The sequence below is a fragment of the Stigmatopora nigra genome, chromosome 9 (assembly GCF_051989575.1).
Source record: "Stigmatopora nigra isolate UIUO_SnigA chromosome 9, RoL_Snig_1.1, whole genome shotgun sequence".
In the NCBI taxonomy this organism is placed as follows: Eukaryota; Metazoa; Chordata; class Actinopteri; order Syngnathiformes; family Syngnathidae; genus Stigmatopora; species Stigmatopora nigra.
Genome location: NC_135516.1, coordinates 6,590,418 through 6,612,117, shown reverse-complemented (window position 1 = coordinate 6,612,117; position 21,700 = coordinate 6,590,418). Strand labels below are relative to the sequence as shown.

The 21,700-nt window shown below is 35.4% G+C and overlaps 1 long non-coding RNA gene across 1 annotated transcript in view; it reads right to left on the bottom strand.

The window, feature by feature from the left end:
* Positions 1–21,700, bottom strand: part of LOC144201854 (uncharacterized) — a 43,717-nt gene that overhangs the window by 4,155 nt on the left and 17,862 nt on the right. Inside the window, exon 3 of the long non-coding RNA XR_013327405.1 lies at positions 19,093–19,188. This is a non-coding gene — a long non-coding RNA (uncharacterized LOC144201854). The remainder of the gene's footprint in view (positions 1–19,092; positions 19,189–21,700) is intronic.

The window sequence follows — 21,700 nt, the reverse complement described above, 5'->3', positions numbered from 1 at the left end:
CATAGAATGATTGTCTGTGAGTCCTTTGAATGGCTATATGCACCCTCCCCCTTAAATATCTGCATTTTGGGATTTGCTGTTGCCATTTTATTCTGTTGTTTATGTACCTAACTAGCCACCCCCATACACTTTTCTTGCTCAGAAAAATAGTGTGGGAGTTTGCTTTTGCCCCCCTCATCCATCCCCTTGTTGTAAATGATAATCGGGGGGCACCCATATGACTGACCCATTAGGCTCAATGCACTGTTCCCTTTACCCCAATTACTCTTCTTCTTTGGATACGTAGAAAGTAGAATAACATTTCATTGCTCTGTATTTGTTAGATATGCAGTGACAATGAAACTTATGTTCTTTTGATTTCACTTCTGCCTTTCGGTAATACAAAAACATGAACTTGTTTCGGTTTGGATCACTGTCTAATATATGGATTATTTACATTTATTCTCTCTGTATTTGTGTCCTGTGACTAAATGGCGACCAGTTCAGGATTCCAGGTGTTTTTTTTCACACAAATCCTCTGTGTGGCTCCAGTTTCTTAACTAGGTCTACAATGTCTTGTGTGTCTTTTTCCCAAATACGGGATGAAATGAAGTTTTAATCTAATCTAAGTATGCTATGTTACAGGATAGACTCCATTTTGCTGTGATCCAGAGCAGGATCCATTTTGAAAATGGATGAATGGTTATTTTTTAGTAAGCGAGCTTCTTCCTTGTTCATGATAGCGAATAGAATAAGTATTCCCCACCCTGGTTTTAATAGATACCCTAGTGCAGAAGCACTAATTCAAATCACATGACGGAATCTTTGATTTGAAGCGAACTAATCCGTCGTCAGAGAGGTTGAAAGAGAAGAAGAAGAAGAAGAAGAAGAAGAAGAAGAAGGACTGGAAGGAGAACAGAGGCCTGGCTGATATACAGCACTCATTTAGCACAAAGAAAATTGGGGCAACGGGGAGTGTAAGGCATTTGAAGTTTGGCAGATGAAATTAAAAACAGTTCACGCGAGCTGCTCAAAGCTCAACAACAAAGGAGGAGAAAGTGGATGATGAAGACGATGATGAAGCGGCTCATCTAAAGGAGGGACAATTCTCATTTTCATTAAGCAATTATGTGTGGTGGTAGTGCTGAGATTTGCACAAACTATTTCTTTTATGAGTATGTCCAGAAAACAAATGCAATGCTTGAGGCTTGAATTTTCCAAAGAGCAAACAGCTATTACATTTTGTTCAATCAGAAAATAGGAGAAATTATTCCCATTACTACTATTAAATTGATGAAAACTATGAATATTTAAATTCATTGCACTATGCATGTAGAGGTGACTGTCTATCATCGATAAACAATGATCATCTTCATAAAAAATGCTACAGTCTCACAAAATAGGGGTTTAGCATAGCAAAATCCACAAAGTGAGAAAACACGTGTATGGAAACACACAGCAAAATGCACAATGTGTAAATACACAAACTGATACTCACACAGGCAGTAAAATACACAGTGTGGGGTTTCTCAGTACTTTCCCCCCCAAATGTTGGGGGGTCAAACAAAGTGTTTTTCCAACCCCTTGAGCTTTGATTGCACAATGATGGGTATCCATTCTATTGGCAAGTCTATTGCGGTTGTGTTTTAAAAAAAATCCATTCTTTTGTTGGTCTTTTTCTGTGCATTTTCCTCTAATCTTTCTTCTAACAATGCAGTGCCTGCAAAATGGAGTGATGGAAGCAAATCCATCCAAGGAAAACACAGACAGAATCCTTATTTTTGGAGAGAAGAAGTGAAATTTGACATCCTAGCGTGTACATGCAGTGTCTATACTGTAGTACAGTAAAACAGCCTAGTTTATAAGCTCAATTCACACCTTCACCTTTATAGTGACCTAATAGTGTGACACGAGACAATATGAATGTGAATCCTTGTGTTTAATGTATCACGTTTCACTGAAGCAATTGCCCCACGAGTGGCCTTCGAATCCATGGGCAACATCTGTTCATTGTTAGGCGGTACGAGGGAACTATATAATAACATCCATCCATATACTTTATGTGCTGTCATTTTTAGTATTAAAACATGTGCACCCTTTGATATATTCATGATAAAATAAGATGTCACGTAACATGTATATTCAAAGTATACTATGTAATATTTGGGTGAGGCAAAAAAAAATCTAAACATATTTTTATAAATAATATATATATATATATATATATATATATATATATATATATATATATATATATATATATATATATATATATATATATATATATATATATATATATATATATATATATATATATATATATATATATATATATATATATATATATATATATATATATATATATATATATGAATTTTAAAAAGTACTATAATACTTTAAAAAAGAATATATAAACATGGTTTTAATGGCAAAATATTTACTTAGTATTTCTAGTGAATATTAGAAATAATAATTGAAAAAATATTTTTGCTACCATTGCTAAATACTGGATTATACAAAAAGTAATGAAAAAATACCTTATCCAAGTAAAACTATTCCAATAAATCAAATGATACTTCATTGCTATGCACTATATATAGTATATGCTTTTTAAGTCATAGGATGAGTGCCAAAGATATCCATTCAAATGTATAGCATTTGTTTTGAGTGTGAACGCAGATATTATAAATACTTTTTTCAATAAAGATCACAATTTAAGTCAAACAGACTAAAACAATTGCTTTTTCTGACTAAAATGATTCCCGCCTTGAGTAATTGCTACTAAGCCCTGAGTACTTTCTGCGGTGAAATCACAACTCGTTATTAAATATAAAAAAAAACCATGTAGAAAAGAAAACACACCGCCATCTTGTGCTCCTCTGACTCACGCATTGTCACTTTCATGTATTTGTTCGGATCCCGTCAGGGGAAAGAAATAGCGAACCCAGCACACATTAGGGTTGGACTAAAAATCCATCAAAGCCATCCTGGCCTGCCTCCGATCCTTTTGTGTACAGCATATGGAAAAGAAGCTTCTCCACACTCCGCACAGCTTCATGCCTTATTTGTGTTCCTCTCTGGACCTCAAGGTGAGCCGGCAAAAGAAAGAAAAAAAAATCCTACAGCAGCTCTTTGGATGAAAAGAACCTTTCTTTAAAAGCATGTAAGAGGATTATAGCTAATGTATGCGTAACCTTCGATGAATACCTGGCTGCATTTGTTGGATTTTCGACATACAGTATTTAGGACGACGCCTTTACGGTGCAATCCTACAAGTCACAGCTAAAAAAAGAGTAAAGCTCTCTTAATTAAATACTGGAAGATTATTTCTTTGCATGAGAACATGACAAGGCAATGGGGTCAGTATAACAACTAGAAAAAAAAGGATTTGAATAACAAGAATATCTTTGTAGGGTTGTTTCTTTTGTTGTTAGGCTGCATTATTCAACATGTGTCAAGGATTTACTTTTCTTGGAGGGAACTTTCTTTTTTCTTTCTTATATTCTTTTATTTTATTTATGGAAGATGACGAGTAAAGTGATATTTAGTTAGTATGATCGCCAGGTTTGACTCCGCCAAAAAGCAGCTCCAAGTATGAGACAAATTTTCATCTTTGTCTCTTCTTCAGCCATGGGAGATGCTTGGACTTTGTCGGTGATGTTTATTTTCCTTTCCTAATTAGTGAACAATTTAAGTCCTTTTATTTTATTTTTTAGGGTTGAGGTATATTTTGTACAATCATCTTTTTATCTGCCCTTCTTATATACTGAGACCCTGCCTTTTTTTAAAGAAATGTGTAAATACTTGTTTTTTCATTGTATTTCTTTATTTTAAATATGTATTCTACCTCTTCTTTTTAATGAGAAATGAAAATAAGTTAAAATTGAAATATGAAAAAGCTAAAAAAAAACTAAATAAAAATATGGGCTACTAGGGTATGTATATGTGGTAAGTTAAAAATATTGCACACAAATTGAGCTTTACTGAGAAATAAACTAAAAATAACTACATGTTTTTTTTCTTCAAAATAACAACACATTCCTTGGGGGAAAAATAACACATTTGTAATCATTTCAACTAAATCTGTTTTTATCTTTGCCAAACAAAATGCCTGCCATAGTATAACATTTTTAAAGCACATTAATTTTTGGCACATGATCTGCCCATTTCTGAATTCAAAACTTTGCATTAATAATAATCAATTTTGTAATTGTAATTTTGTATACTTGAGTTTATCATTAGATCCTCTTTATTAAAATAAAATCCCCCCCAAAAAATCATAATCCCTGCCATTGTGACTAAATGAAGGAAATGCATTTAATTAAAAATACTTACAACCCAGCATGGTCAAACATTCGCAAATTATCCTAATAATAGACCAAATAGCTCAAGTCTTTGGATCCATATAAGTCTTTTTTCCAATCGCTTGTAAAAGTGTAGTCAGTCAGAGGTCAGAATGCGTTACAACATGGAGACTTTTAAAGTGCCAGTGAAAAGATTTGAGACCCTTTCTCCCCCTTCTAAGACGGCTACGAGTGATCTCCTGCTCTCTTTGGCTCACAGACGCACTTAATGCAAACTGACAAGGAAGTTACAAGAATGTTTTTATCCTTCTGCGGATTTTTAAGAACTATTTCCATCTCTGCTACACATCCCGTGGTTGTTGGACAGGGATACAGCCATATCACAAGTGGGGGGTGCATAAATTGTCAAATCCTAGTTGATGGTTCTCTCAAATTCCCGACTGGGGACTGGCGGTAAAGAATCGTGATATTAGTCCCTCTAAATCCATTTAAAGTGGGATTGGATATTAATATGGCTATTAATGACAGGCAATGAGTTAAATCCTTTAAAAAGAAAATAATGATATAAGTCTTACCAAAGGCAAGTATAGGATTGTTAAATTAAACACTATTTTATACTTACTTTTCTTTTAAAGGTTTTCTGTCCTTCATGTAGTTTTATTTCAAAAGGTCTCTGTAAATAGTGAAGATTATCGTGCTTTCTCCGTTAGGCACTTCAAGCACTACAGATGGGACTAAAGTGTCTTTGACTGTGTTATGCAAATATTAATAGGAATTATTGCTCAAATGAATGAAGTGGAACTTGAATTCAGCAAGGACATGATTTGAATTTGACATGCTCAAGGTGAAACAAGCTGCATTGTGGGGATAAAATGAATATTTAAAAAAAAAACTCACAAAACTACAAAATAAATTGAATAATAAACCACCACTTTTATTTCAGTATCTAAATAAGAAATAGGATGGCTACTAATATAAAAAATAAATAGTGATTTTTAAAAAAATGATTAAAACGCCTATACGGTTTGCTAAAAACAATAATAATTGAGCATTTGTTCTTCTTTTGTTGCCCTACTTGTAAACTTCAGTCAAAAATCACCTTTTACTCCAAAACAACATAATAATTGTGATTCTAATACCATTAGGCACCCCATAATCTGTCTAAATGTAGTACTATTTAACACATTTTAGTTCTATTAAACCACTAGTTATGTGTTACTTAGTTAATAGATGGCAAATTAGAACAAATAAAACATTTTTTTCCAATCCCATATCCTGTTTTGTTGTTTTATCAAAGGGTTGGAACAAATTAATTTGTTTTTAGTTCATTTCTGCGGGAAACGTTCATTTGAGTTACGAGTAAATCCATATACGAGCTCAGACAAATTAAGATCATATCTCGAGGTACCACTGTACTGCCCAATTTAGCAATTTCCTGATAATAATGTCACTTGGAACATTTTCACTGTTGTGTACAATGTAGTCACTGTGTTTCTTTATCACAATTCCATAAGTCTATTAACAACTTTCTTTTGCGACAGAATAAACACACCTGTCCCATTCCCAGATTATGTGATAAAAAATATATATGATGTGCTTACCTGTCAGCATTTACTACGCCATTTTTGAATTGGAGCTTTTCAGAATTAACCAATCATTCATAGGAATGCTAAACTCCATGATTGAGTTTAACTTCCTTCCCCTCTTCTTGAAATACTACCATGTCCTAATTTTTTTTCAGGAACAGGCTCCCTTCACTCTTAACCCAGCTGTTTAATTCATTGGTTGCCAATGAAGCATGATCATTCACTACCCAGTCTTTCAATTAAAATTGATATTTGGAGGTCTTTTGCTGCCAATGGCAATGAACAAGTAATATAATGTTTAATCAGTTGGGAATACTCGTGTATGCCTGTGGTTATATGTGTGGGTTTGGTTGCATCATACAAAAGGATGAAGAAGCTTCCTGCCTTGGCATTAGCAATCTAAAATAATCCAGCACAGATACTTCCGATCTTTTGTGGAATTATTTGGTCCAAAAGCTCGCTGTGTGCTCCTCTAAACTCAAATAGCAACATATTTCTGGTTTGTCAGACCACAGAAAAATTAGAGAAATTAGATTAACCACCAGTGACAGTATGAGAAAACATTTATCTTTAATAAAAAACATTCATAAAAAGAGAAGCGATTTTAGTTTTTCATTACATTCGACAATGAAGACAAATGACTCCAGGCTATATTAGAGGAGATATAGTGTAAGAGTATTGCTTCTTTTTGTAATTTCATAAAAATGTTGTAATGTTATTTGCAGATGTTTTATCAAACCTTTGTTGTGTTTTATTACATCTTCTGATTTCATTTTGGAAGAATTGCATTGGAGACGTGTGCTGCATTGTACTAATAGCTGTTTCTAATATTTGGATTTTAATTTAAATTTGCGAACGTTGTTTGACTTTATGAAAGCAAATGCTCGTTTTAATCATCTTGCCAGACTCTTTTATAAAGTCCTGGATCATGTGGAAACAAAACTGCATTCACTTACTTTGTGAAACAGTCAGCAAACTTGTTCAAGAAGAAGGAAATAGGCCAAGTTTGGCTTATCCTAGATATTTAGAGTAGGTAAAGAGACTTTTGCTTAATCTATTCATCAATGCTTTAATTTATTAATATTATCTTAATATAACAGATACAGTGATGAAAGAAACTCTACTTACATGTGTAAATGTGCTTACCTGTCACAGTTACATCATTAGCTTCACACCCTTTCAACGAGATTCCAAATTCGGATTTATAAAAAAAAAAGATCGGAAGATTAGCTAAAATTATTACTGGGATTTTTTTGTTCATTTGTATTTTGAGGGGGTATTTTTTCTGGAAATAACGGTAAAGTAATTGATAATATTTGTTGAATTGACAAGGCCCTATAATGGAAGGAAAGAGACTGTGTTGTGCTCAAAGCTTAGCCACAAGGGCTTGTAGGCAGTGAGCGCAGAAGAGATGCACCTCTGCCTGAAGCTCAGAGCGTCACCGTGGGGAGAGATTGACTCCATACTCAGACGTTTGATGTGCTTGGCTGATGTAAACTCTCCTACAACACCTCCTATTAATATTACTCGTGTTTATATATAATATAATATATATTATATATATATATATATATATATATATATATATATATATATATATATATATATATATATATATATATATATATATATATATATATATATATATATATATATATATATATATATATATATATATATATATATATATATACATATATATATATATATATATATATATATATATATATATATATATATACATATATATATATATATATATATATATATATATATATATATATATATATATATATATATATATATATATATATATATATATACATATATATATATATATATACATATATATATATATACATATACATATATATATATACATATACATATATATATATATATATATATATATATATATATATATATATATATATATATATATATATATATATATATATATATATATATATATATATATATATATATATATATATATATATGTATATATATGTATGTATATATATATATATATACATATACATATATATATATATATATATATATATATATATATATATATATATATATACATACATATATATATATATATATATATATATATATATATATATATATATATATATATATATATATATATATATATATATATATATATATATATATATATATATATATATACATTCATATATATATATATACATTCATATATATATATATATATATATATATATATATATATATATATATATATATATATATATATATATATATATATATATATATATATATATATATATATATATATATATATATATAATACGTATATTATTTTATAAAACATTCTCGCCCTAGGGCGAGGCCCCCAATCTCCTCCCTCCCACGGAGTTATCACTCTTTGATAGTTTTATTCTTTCCACCTTATCCAATATGTATGACAACTTTAGACCCCACACCAGCCCATAACAAACACTCTGGAAATCTTGCATCGTTAGAAGTATAGGAAGAAGACACCAAAAGCCTCGTTCGTTATGTCCCCGCAGCGCAAGCATTAATATATCAAAGCAGACAATGTGCTCACTAAGCAAGTCGTGTGAATTTTTACTCATTCCAAGCCCACAATATTAGGCACACAGCCCAAAAGAGACCCCTTAGTCGGAATTCTGTCTATATACAGAAAAAAATGTTCAGTTTTAAATTCAAGAGTATGTCTACCATACATCTGGATTCACTATTATGGCATGATACATTTGTAACTTAAAGTATTCTTATTGACAAAAAAACACACACACACACACTTTCACAACTGACTGTAAAATGAAGTCTCATTAGTCATTCTTTCCAAAAGATGAAAAATTATTATTATTAATTAAATGATAGTCTCCATGTGTTACCTCATTGTTTGTGTTCCAATATTTGTTACTTTAGTCAAACAAATGACTATATATTCAAACATTCATTTTCTCAACATGGGGGTGCTGGAGCCTATCCCAGCTGAAAATGGGCAGGAGGCCCTGAACTGGTTGACAGCCAATTTCAGGGCATATATGGACAAATCTCCATTCATGCACGCATTCACACCTGCGGACAATTTGGAGCAGTCAGTCAGTATACCATGTATGTTTTTGCGATGTGGGAGGAAATCGGAGTACCTCGAGAAAATTCATACAGGCACGGAAAAACATGCAAGATTCACACAGGAAACACAGAGCCAGGAGTGAAAGGTTGAACCCACAACTGTGTGGCGGATACATCTAACCACTTTTCTACCAATCTGCCAATGATAATTTAATTTCTATTATTTCATATACACATCATCATCTCCAATTCTCCATACAAGTACATTAAAGGTCTCTGAGGGAGGCAGGAGGGTGGGATCAGTGAAAACAAAAACCAAGTAACCCTAACCCAAATACATCCCAAATCTGTCTCTAAGTCCAAATACCTCATAGACCACATTATGCTTACCCTACACAGTCTTAGTAAGTTTAGTGCCCATCATTTAAAAATTACAATTGATTGCTAATCTGACTAATGGTGAAATAAGTCTCCATAACTGACTGTGCAGATGATTTAATTATGTGTAATCAAAATAGTATTGGAGCTGATTGGTTGGGGGTGTGCTAATTATATGGCAGGGAAATGTACATTCATGTTCATACACACATGCAAGTGCACGCGTAACATTCAAACACAGATCTCAGTGTGCCACTTCCTCCTCTCCTGCTGCTCAGTCCTTAAACCTCTTCACCCTCCACGCAGGGTGCAGAAACACTGTGGCCTGTCCTCTTTATCATGCTAATAGCACTAAGCCTAACTGGTCCCCCATTTTGCCTGTCAACTTGCATTTATTTAGTTTTTTCTTTTCTTTTTAAAGCATGTACCATTGGGTTCACCCTACCGTCTGTAACCAACAACATTACACGGCTGAGGCTTCTCATTGCATAGACAGGAAAGGACAGAAAAGGTTTACTCTAGAACCGCTGTCTATTCATGCACACCATCCCACGGGAGAGATTTTCATTCTTTCCCTGATAGGGCTAATAAAAAGAAAAGATCTGCTTGTTTGTTGGCCGTTCAAAACGGGTACACTTTCTCCCCCAGTCAATGCTGTGTATAAAAACTCGCCCCATGACAACTCCTGCTGTTTTTCTCTACTATTAAGCCTTTTTGCTTGATGGTATGACAAGAAGAACAAGTTGTGTTATGTGTGCTGTTTTATCACACGTTTCTGCCCGGGAAGCACTGAGAGGCGTATTAAAGCCGCGATTGCATTGTTCTCATTCATTTTGACACCACGTCTGGTGTTTTTTGTGGCTCTGTGAAGCTCATTGGGGGCTTGCTGCCGAAGGGCATGAAGAGGTCATGCATTATGAAGCATTATGAGCTCGCAAACAGCATTGAGGTAATAAATTCCATTAAATGATGGCCGGCATCCATTTGAAACAGATTTGTACCTTTTCACGCTCGTAAATTCTTACCAACAAATAAAAAAGCAACCAACCTTGCAAGAGCTTGATCCAGATTGTCAACAGATCAACAAATAATGCCATACTGTACATGCAAATGCATGTTTGTATGTACTGTATATTGCATATTCACTGACAATCTACAAGAGACGATATTAAATGTGGATGCTCCAATCACTTTTAATTCTGAGGATAAAATCACGTGCAAACATGGCAGTGTGATTAATCGGCTTAATGAAAAACAACACTCTTTGAATCGGTTAGTTTACAGCATACACTATACTGTACCGTATTTTTCCCCCTGCAGAAAGAAGTATGTGTGAGTGTGGATATGTATCTTTGTGGATGCATCTTTCCCCAAGGGATCACATACCCTTACTGGAATGTGTTGACTTGACTTAAAGGTGACAAGCCCCAATAGTGTGGACCCCTCTCACCCTTTATAAAGCCTCTACTAAGAGGTGTGTATGTGTATATATGCATGCGTATGTGTATATATATATATATGGATGTGTATGTGTATATATGCATGTGTATATGTATATATATATATATGGATGTGTATGTGTATATATATATGCATGTGTATGTGTATATATGGATGTGTATGTGTATATATGCATGTGTATATGTATATATATATATATATATATATGGATGTGTATGTGTATATATATATATATATGCATGTGTATGTGTATATATGGATGTGTATGTGTATATATGCATGTGTATGTGTAGATGCATGTGTATGTGTATATATATGCATGTGTATGTGTATATATGGATGTGTATGTGTATATATGCACGTGTATGTGTATATGCATGTGTATGTGTATATATGCATGTGTATGTGTATATATGCATGTGTATGTGTATATATGCATGTGTATGGGTATATATGCATGTGTATGTGTATATATGCATGTGTATGTGTATATATGCATGTGTATGTGTTTATATGTATGGGTATATATGCATGTGTATGTATATATATGTAAATGGGTATACATGCATGTATATATGTAGATATGTATATATTTGTATATATGCATGTATATATGTAGAAATGTATATATGTGTATATATGCATGTAGACTTGTATATATGTGTATATATGCATTTATATATAGATGTGTATATATGCATGTATATATGTAGATATGTATACGTGTATATATGCATGTATACATGTAGATATGTATATATGTGTATATATGCATGTATATATGTAGATATGTATATATATGTATAAATGCATGTATATATGTATATATAGATATAAATATATACAGATACAAATGACCATACACACTCACAATGATACCGCCACCAGTGGAAATCGAGCCAGCGCCTGCCCTGCACTAAAGTCAGGCGAGTGAACCTCTACACCACAAGGCGGCTTTTATCAGCAAAGTTAAAACAAGGAATTGATATTTCTATGTAAATGCGCAATAGAAATTCTTGGTTTCATATATTTTGATCAATCCCCCTACCCAAAAAAAAAACTTTTGCTTGATATTCGCATTATATTTAATCTCCTCACCACTGGCATTGCACCTCTGCCTCTGATGCGGATGCCTGCCTCTGACATTACTTATTCCAGACATTAAACTTTGGCACAGTTGGATATGTTTGATTGAACTTTTAGAGTTGAGCTTTGAAAAAAAGTTTTCCAATGGATGATCCAACTAAAAACTTTAAAAGCTTGTGAGTTGTGATATAGTTGTCACTGGAATGTCTCTGACTAATGTAATTTTATTGGGCAGATGCAAATACTTTTATGAATGCTCCTAAAGGTAAAAGTGTACATACGTATTGACAGTTAAAGCAAATTAGGGGCCTTTTGCTTCCTTTATAATCAAGGTCAACAAATGCAGGTGATGGATTATTCTAAAATCGTTAAGTTGTGGTGTGGAATTTATTGAATTTTTTTTTCTTCTTTAATATCTTTGATGCCAAATTATTATGGAAGCGGCCAACATTAAGTTGCTGCGTCCAGGAGTCCGTGACTGTGACAAATGTGAAAACGAAAAGAACATCTGTACGTTGTTTTTGTGTTCCACAGTTTAGTTTTTGTTCCACTGTTGATTAATGATCTGCACTTTAAACCGATTTTTCATTCTCATAGCTTCTGAAGTGATTTAATGCAACAGTTGTCCCAAAAAGTTTCCCATTAATATTTCAAATCAAAGAGGTACTGTTTTAAACAATGTGATCACAAACTCATCATCTTGGAACGACAGGCTTTCTTTTCCTCTAATTGGCTTTTCAAGCATTTGCTCTGTTATTAATACATTTCTGTTATGTTTGTTATCCTTAATGTATATCTATGCTGCAAAACAAAGGTTTCAAACCTGCACCATGTAAGTTTAATGCCACTGCTTCCATGCTACAGGGACAAAATTGGAATCGATCAATCTTATGTTTTTTTAATGTTTGTGACTAAATATGTACACAAATTTAGAATTGTTATCATTGTTAGCCATGAAATATTTTGCATTCTCATAAAGTAGGATCAGTGGTAATGTAGTTTGTTCTCCAACCCAAAGATGAGGATTAGGATTTAATGCTATGATTTGTGAACATATAAAATCTGTGCTGACATGTTTTAGGATGAACCTGATTAAGGTGTGATGTTGTAGCAGGGATCAACCTGTCCTGACAGCATGAGACAAAATACCCACTGGGATGAGGCTCGAAAAATTCAAAACATAAACTTGGGGTGCATATTCAGCTCCTCACTGTGGGGGTCACTTACAGTTCAGCCTCCCAAATTGCTGGTCCTGCAGTGTGGCACTGATGAGAGAGCAGCAACAGAGGCAAAGTCTTATTTATATTCCGAATAAAGATTTAGCCTGACTCATCACACCGCTCCCGCCGCAGGAGGAATTATTAACAGTCCTGTCGCATTTCACTGCAAGCCAAATCTTAAAAAAATAAAAAATAAACCGAACAAAGAGCAATTCATTAATTCACAACTGAAGAACAATTGTTTCTGCAAAACAACTTGTTGCTGCATTAAAATAAAAAGACACAGTCTTCCCACACTAAACTGTCCATCAAATGGAGGCTTTGTCTACTTAATGTCTAGAATCTAGACATTATCTAGACTCGAGATACACTTGACTATGGAATTAAGCTCGTTGTACTACTAAACTACCAATAGCATTGCATTCCATACATTTTCTGCTTTGCTAATGACCTGAATGGGACCTATTCTAGGCGTGTCACACTACCAATGGTGCTTGAGTCAATCTATTTTCTACTTAGTGTATCCTATCACATGGTTGCTGAAACTTAACCAAGTTTAAAGCAACAGTGAACATTAAGTGAACTGCAACTCTACCAGTGACTTTCAACCCACTTATATATTCTCTTTCTGCAATATGACTGAAACCTATATAAACTTGCTTGGTTGTAACGGAATTGGACCACAAAATGCTACGTACAGGACCAGTATTCATCGCATGACTTCATGTTTATTCAATGCCCCCAATAATGACAACAAAGACAGACATAAGTTCACTGCTTTCCATCAAAGTCAAATCAGATCACGATGACCAATAGCCTCCTGCCGGGTGAGATCAGACAACAAAGTCGATTGTTTGATTTTCCGATACCAAGAGCCACAGATCTCAAGGAAACCGCTTTGTATTTGAGGCCCAATATCAAACCATGACTGTCGAGAATGTGAAACAGCTGCCCACAAAATATCTTGACAAACTCGTATAAGATTTGTTTTTCATTTTAAAGGAAAAAATGACAGCTGCAGTTTGACTGTTTTTTTTTTGGTCAGTAATCTTTCTTAATGCTCGGGCTGCTCTTCTCTGAGTATGCCAGGGCCATCACATCTTAAAAGGAAGGGCGCAGCAAAACATATCTCACTCTATTTCTCAGGATTCCTCAAGGACTTTCGACTTTAGAGCATGCTCTCTGCTGACATGAAAAATTTAGTAAAGGAATAAAAAGACAGTGCACTCTTGTCTCCAGTCCACGATTCTAAATCATCACGTCAAAACTTGCAGCCAATCAGGCGGATGGGAGTTGATGTAAGACATGAGCTATTAGTGATGTCGTTGGAGATTTGCCTTTTCCTATTTCGGGCGCCAGCACCTCTAGAGGGCGGTGCATGCACTTTCCTTTTATCCCACCCTGGTTGTAAGGAGGTCAGAGGGGATTTAGGTCCTGGATCACCGCCACATGTTGCTCAGCCGGGCCATTTTGCTTAAGGCAACGATTATCGCCACATAGCAGCGGCTACTGTTACGAAATACCTCTGTGGCTTGGAGCGCAGGCCATATCCTGATTGGCATGTCGGCAGACTCCCTCCCCACATTTCCTTTCAACCACTTCATTGATAGAGAAAATACACACTGACATTAGGGAATTTAAGTCACCGCTAAAAGGCCATCCAAACCAAACAGCTAAACTGGAAGCCATCTAGAAACATTTAGTTGAATATACATCACTTTTGAATGAGGATTTCTACCACACCTCCGCTGCATGACTAATTTGAAGAATATATTCGTGTGAATACCACAGGTATTACACTTGCCACGGTGCTTTAAAATTATATATATTTTTTTGCTTCTGTTTCCATAGCACCTAGGGTAAAAGTTGGATTGCAACTTTCACTCAGGACAAATTCTTTTAATTAACTTCATGCAAGTGAGCTTACTAAGGTAATCTTTTTCTGCAAGTATTTCATTGCATTAGCGATAGTAGAACGTGCATACAGTATAATTTTAATGCTCTGATGTCATAGCCACTATAGTTTGTACCTGATTGGTTGTCTATATAATGCATCGTTACTGAGTAATTTTGATTGGTCATCTAACTGGGTCATGGTTTTCAGACATATGGAAATGTACCGAACCCTAATTACCAGGCTCTTTCACATTCATAAATGCTTTTAACTTTTACAAATTCCACTGAAGAAATCAGAAAACATTTACATAAAGATTTGACCCATTCATTTGTAGAATACCAGACTGCACAACAACACATCCTCAATCAGGTTAATTTACGATAAAACTGTTAAAAAACAAAAAAACATGCAATAAATACTCATACCGCATTTACAAAACCACAGAATCACATGCCGGCTATCCCATTTTAAGTAAACAGTCTCCTCTTGAACCCTAAAATTAGCAAGAAGTTGTCTGTTCTTTTTTTTTAAAGTAATTTATTTGATAGGTAATTTGTTTATTGCTTTAAAATGTTATTATTTCTCCCAATAGTCAAGATAAATGAAGTGGAGGTATGAGATAAAGAGACATCCCAAAAACGTGCAAGATGGGCTGATTGAACACTCTAAATTGGCCCTAGGTCTGAATGTGAGTGTGACTGGTTAATCCGTCTCCTTGTGGCCTGCAATTGGCTGGCCACAGATTCAAGGTGTACGCTACCTGGTGTCCATAGTTAGCTGGGATAAAGCCGTTCAACAAAACCTTAACGATTGAAATGGCTACTAGAGAAGTAGTGTTGGCTTTTAAAATGGAAAAATCTCGACTTTGCCAATGTTGGAAGTATTTCCAAAAAAGAGACATGTTTCTTTAATATATTCTATTGAAATATTACAGCCATTTAATGAATAACAAATAATGCATTCTTGCATATGGCTCTGTTTAGAAATATTGTGCATGGGTAATTTCTGCATGAAGATCAAAAATGAAATTTCAATGAACCATTATACAAAACAAATGTCTGACAAGCCTCCAATTTTATTGCTCTTTTGTTATAGTAGCCCATGTTTTGGTTGGTATCTGGGGATTGATGTTTCATTTACCAGCATGATAAACCTCACTTGTTTATTTTTTTTTCCATAATTATTCCATTTCTAAGAGCGAATCCTATTAATACCATACAGTCATCCGTCTGTTTTTGCTGATGTACTTTTCAAAGGAGCATTTAATAATCTTGCTCACATCTGTTTCAATTAAACAGTAGCATCATTAGTACAACGAGGGCGTGAAGCTTGATTTGTGGTAATGAGATGGCAGAAAATGAAACGGGCGAGAGAGAAACAGGAAGTTTGCCCGGCATGCTGTGGAAAAATGCAACATGCCAGAGAATTTAGGGAAGTTTATGAGCAAAATTAAGTACTATGTGTGTATTTTCTAGCCAAATGAGCTGCACAGCATGTGAAAACAAGACCTGCTGTTGAGCACTTATGCAAACATGACTGTCATGCTGTGCTATGAAAATGCTATATTTGGTCATGAAAATGTCCCATTTTGCTATAATTTAAAAGCACTTGGAAGGGATGTGGCCATATTATTACCATAAAATGTAAGAAAATCCCTCACGAATCCCCTGAATTTGTTTTCTGCAAGGTAGAATTATTTTTTTTCAATGAAATGTGAATATACAATAAAACATACAGAACAATAAAACATAAAATATTGCTTCCTCAATTACTGGCCTCTACTGATGGTGATTCTGTTTCAGTGTGTCATCTACTTTTAATCATTGCCTTCACCGCATTTTACCCAGTACACAATGAATTGCACTGTTCGTATTGGCCCAAAACAGGTCAATATGAATGAAATACTTGATGTTGCAAATTCTTGGCAGTCAATATCACCCTGCTGAAGTCTGGAAATTGTGGACATATCCAGACGCTGGGTTTCATCCCGGGTGATTCTCAGCCAGGCCTCTACTAAAACTGTATACTATATCCAATACGCTTTGAAGGGTTTGGCTGAATATGAACAGCTAACATTGCCTGAAAAACTCAAATATTCAAACTACTGCCTTTGTCAGTAGTCACATACTTAATACATACAAGTAATCCAAAGACAGCCAGATATGTCCCAGGCATATAACGAGGGATGAAACCCAACATCTGGTAAAATCCATGGCTTCAAAACTATAGGCTATCATTGCAACTTACTTTAATGTCACTTTGACTTTATTCAAGATTGCTCCCTTCAAAAAGCTTAAGGCAAATCTAAATGCGTTGTAATTCCTTGACTATAGACCTCATTTTGATTCACCCAATCACAAATTAGCTAATATTGCAATCAAAATACATCCAGTTTGTTTCATTTAAATCTGTTGAGCCGTAAAAGAGGAGTTGCGTCAATATCCCAGTATTTATGGACCTGACTGTATTAAGATACTATAATTGAGAACTGATTCAAATTCACAATATTGGTCTGCAGTGTCATCATACTGTCCTTCCTCTAGAAAACATCAAAACAATACATTGTGAGGCCTGGGGAGGACTACACACAATGCCAATTTTGTGGATGGGAGAAGGGGGGTTGAGTTTTTTATTTATTTTTTTATTGGGGGGTGGTAGGAGTCATCCAGCAGCAAGACCCTGTCTGCCTGGCATTTTCCCTGCAGTGCATCCTGTGGGAGCGAGAGCTTTGGAGCCGAGCTGCACCACCACATCAAACAATGGCTTTTTGTTGTAAACAAAGCCAGGGCAGCTTGCCTTGCAGGGGGGAGCTTTCTTTCTTTAACTCCCCCCAACTTCACCGCTCTCTCCTCCGGATGTTGTCTGCCTCCCACAATTCCGCACTGTCAGATAAATGTGTGCCAACGCATCTCAAGTCTCTTCATATTTTCCCTCAAACATGAGTCCAGTCTGGTAAATTGTATGGAAGAACTATAGGACTACCTAGCATGACACCCGGAGCCCTGCTACGTGATGGCTGCTGAAGGTGACAAGTGCATATATAAATGTAAACTAGTTATCACATGTAGTATGTGTTCTTCAAGTCTTTCACGCGCAACGCGGCTGGTTACTCTAATCGTTTCATAATAGCAATACAGAGATGGCTCGCTCTCATCGTAGACTGTCGGAGCAAACAGCCATGAGTCTATAAATAAAATGTAAGCTTGCGTCTGCTGCTGGAGTTTGAAGTTTGCTGAAGCTTTAAACGATCCTCGCAATGCATGGCTTATGAGTTAAACATCAGTCTGCTCTGTGTATAGCTGAAGGCTCTAATTTATGACATCTTTTTGTGAATTTATCAGCGTCTAGGCTTGGATCATTGGCACTCTCATGTTGTAATATTAATGTCACTGTGACATAAAAAGCAACTAGGACTATTTAAATAAGCCATCGCAGGACATCTTTAAATAAATGGATATGGCTGTCATAGATTGAGTGTAATAAATGGACCCATAGCTTTGACAAGCCCAAAGGAGGTGACCTGAACAAGATTTTTTTAGTGATGGCTATTGCAGCGCAAAATTGCTCTGATTCCAAAAAGTGATTGTTTTCAGATGAGATTTTATCCAGTGAGAAGCCCGGTGGTGCAAGTGGTCAGCGCATTGGCTTACAGTTCTGGGGACTTGGGTTCAAATCCAGGTTGGTCCTCATGTATGGAGTTTGCATGTTCTTCCAGGGCTTTGTGGGTTTTCTTTGGGTACTCAAGTTTCACCACACATTCCCAAAACATGCATGGTAGGCTGGTTGGACAATCTAAATTTCCCCAATCAGTGTGAGCGTGATCGACTCTGCAATTGGCTGGCCACCGATTCAGGGTGTGCCCCGCCACGTGCCCAAAGTCAGCGGGGATAGGCTCCAGCACCCCCATGACCCTTGTGAAGATAAGCAGTTCAGAAAATGAATGCTCTTTAGTGCTACGAATAGGATATGCGTCATTTGAACACCAATGAAACACACACACACTGCAGCACCAAGTAATTGAATATTTATGGATATATATATAATAGAATAACATATGCCACCTGATGGTGTAGTGGTTCACTCACCTGACTTTGGTGCAGGCAAAGGTAAGATCGATTCCGGCTCGTTGCACGTATGAGTTTTGTCCAAAAGTCAACCCACGATGTTGCCCATAATAAGTGCTGTTGAAAATAAAATAAAAAAGAATAATTAATTACAAGATCCCAGGTTTGAAATAGAAAAAGGCTTAGGATAAGTGTGATAATATTATAGATATTATATTGAAATGTTCATCTCAGCAAGTAAAGAAAAGGCTGGGAAGTAGATTAAAACCTATTTTTCTAAAAATCCCCAGGCTGTGACCATTCAACAACTCCAGGTCAATGGAATGTTTGTAGGGATGCTTTATGGGCTTGTAAATGTTAAAAAGACATTTCACTAGTGGCATGTTTATAACAAAAAACCTGGTGGCGGTCCAACCACTTTTGAGGTGTACTCTACTTCATACGAGGTAATCTACACGACGATTCTGTTTTAAAACCACAGTTTCTCTCCCAAACCACTATGTTATGAATCACATAGACAAAACACATACCTCCTTACCATTTATCTCGCTTTACAGCCCTTTTTCTTAATTGCATCTTCATTTTGGTGTAGTCAAGGTTTATGACTACAGTTCCAAATGCATACCTGGGGCGATTCAACTAACCATTGTATCGATTCAAACCGTACAAGCACTTTTATGTATATGTCACCGCCCCTGTGAAATAAATGGAACTGTTGGACCATTATTTATATTTTGTTGTTGTTGCAGAACACATACATTTGATACAGAAAAGTGATGTCTGCGGGCAAATGTACACAACTGCGTGTGTCTCTTGTAAAAAGGAACCTAAAATATAGAATAACTTTCCCCACAGATGTAATTCTTTCATACTTCAACGTGCAGTTAAGTTGGTAAGCCAGACCACACTATGAAATTGCCCTTAATGGGAACCCGTACGTGTTGCACCACAATGTCTCATTACAACAGCAAACCTTTCTCCACCTTGTGTGTGCACTGCCCTCGAGGTCTCGCTGGTTCTTAAACATGTGTTCTCAATTTGATCCAAAGGGGCAGAGTGAAATATTTCAACGGCCAAGTTCATGCTAATTCTAGTGTTTAGCATCACAACTACACTAAAACAGTCTCATACATGTAATGGGTCACTGGTTGCACTTTTGGTGATGCTTCAACACTAGGAGAATCCTTTGGTGTGTTTTAATTAACACAAATCTGAACCTTCTTGGTAGGGTTCATCAGCGATCAAATGAATCAATTTTTCTGAAGAGGTCTCCCTTTGAAAAGGTATAAAATAAGCGTAAAAATAAACATTTTGCTGAATTCTGTCTTCATTAGGTGAACTGTAGTGTATCCCTGCCAACTTTGGGTCATAGGCCAGGTAAAACCTGGACTGATTGCCAGAAGAAGAAAAAAAATCAACAGCTTTGGAAAAGAAAATGGTAGAGGAAAAAAAGCTTACGATTTCAAATGACAAACAAGAAGAGACAGTCAGCAGTCCATCTCAAAACAATGGTTTATAGTGACAGATGATTTTCACCCACCAAAATGCTTTGCATAATCTGAGATAGACCTGAAATAGGGCAATATAGGCTTCAATGTTTCAAAACATTGAGTGGAGTCTTTTTAAAGCAGGACATTACCACATAGATTGAACATAAGAAACATATGGGGGCCATTGTCTTCTATTAACCAAAGATGGGACTATCTTGCTGAAGAAAAACAGGCGTATGTCTTGCCTGTGTATCATTTTCTGCATTTCCTGCCCCTTCTGCTATTTTGTCTTCACCTTGTTCTTCCAGCGAGGTTTACTTCACCTGTGCCTTGTTATCTCCAATTACCTCATGTATTTAACCTCAGGCCTGATTCTATCATGATGTTAGTTCATTGTTCCTTGTTTTTTGTACGATTTGTATTTTTGTAAATCTGACTTTATGTTAATTTGTTTTTTCATTATTCATTCATTTTCAGAACTGCTTTGTCTTCAGTAAGGTCGTGGGGGGAGCTGGAGCCTACCCCAGCTGACAGCACTGCCTTTTAAAGAAGTCACTGCCTTTTAAAGAACTGTTCAATGTTGCACAGTTTCTCCTGTTTTCAATTAGGATGCCCAACAAACAATTAATTCAACTGTGCATTGGGTGGAATTGATTGTCGATTTACCATGTCTCTAAGCAATTAAGGAGTATTGGAGAATAGTCTAATTGGCTGTAACCAGCACAGGCGCCGTTGATTCTCTTTTAGTTCCTCAGAGAAAAGTTGAGTCGTGAAGAAACTCGGGGACTCATCTTCGGTTTAGTATGTTCGCAGTCAACATAGTACCTAAGCTCTCACCAAATTGTATTGTAACATAAACTTAAACTAAACTAACACTAACTCTATTGCCAAACAACCTAAAACTAACCCCCAAAGTTGCATCTTTTTTTCACCAAGTGAATGAGGTTAATGCGGTCGAGCCATGCTTTTAGATCTCCTGTTACCTTCAAATTGACTAAGATCTTTTACCCGTGGGGTCAATTTGACCCTTGCAATAAACCTTCACAAAGTGTAATAAAATTGTTACCGTGGTTTATGTGTGGGGTACTTTATGTTAGGCTTGTTGACTACAGAAATAGCCATTTAAATAAAACAATCCA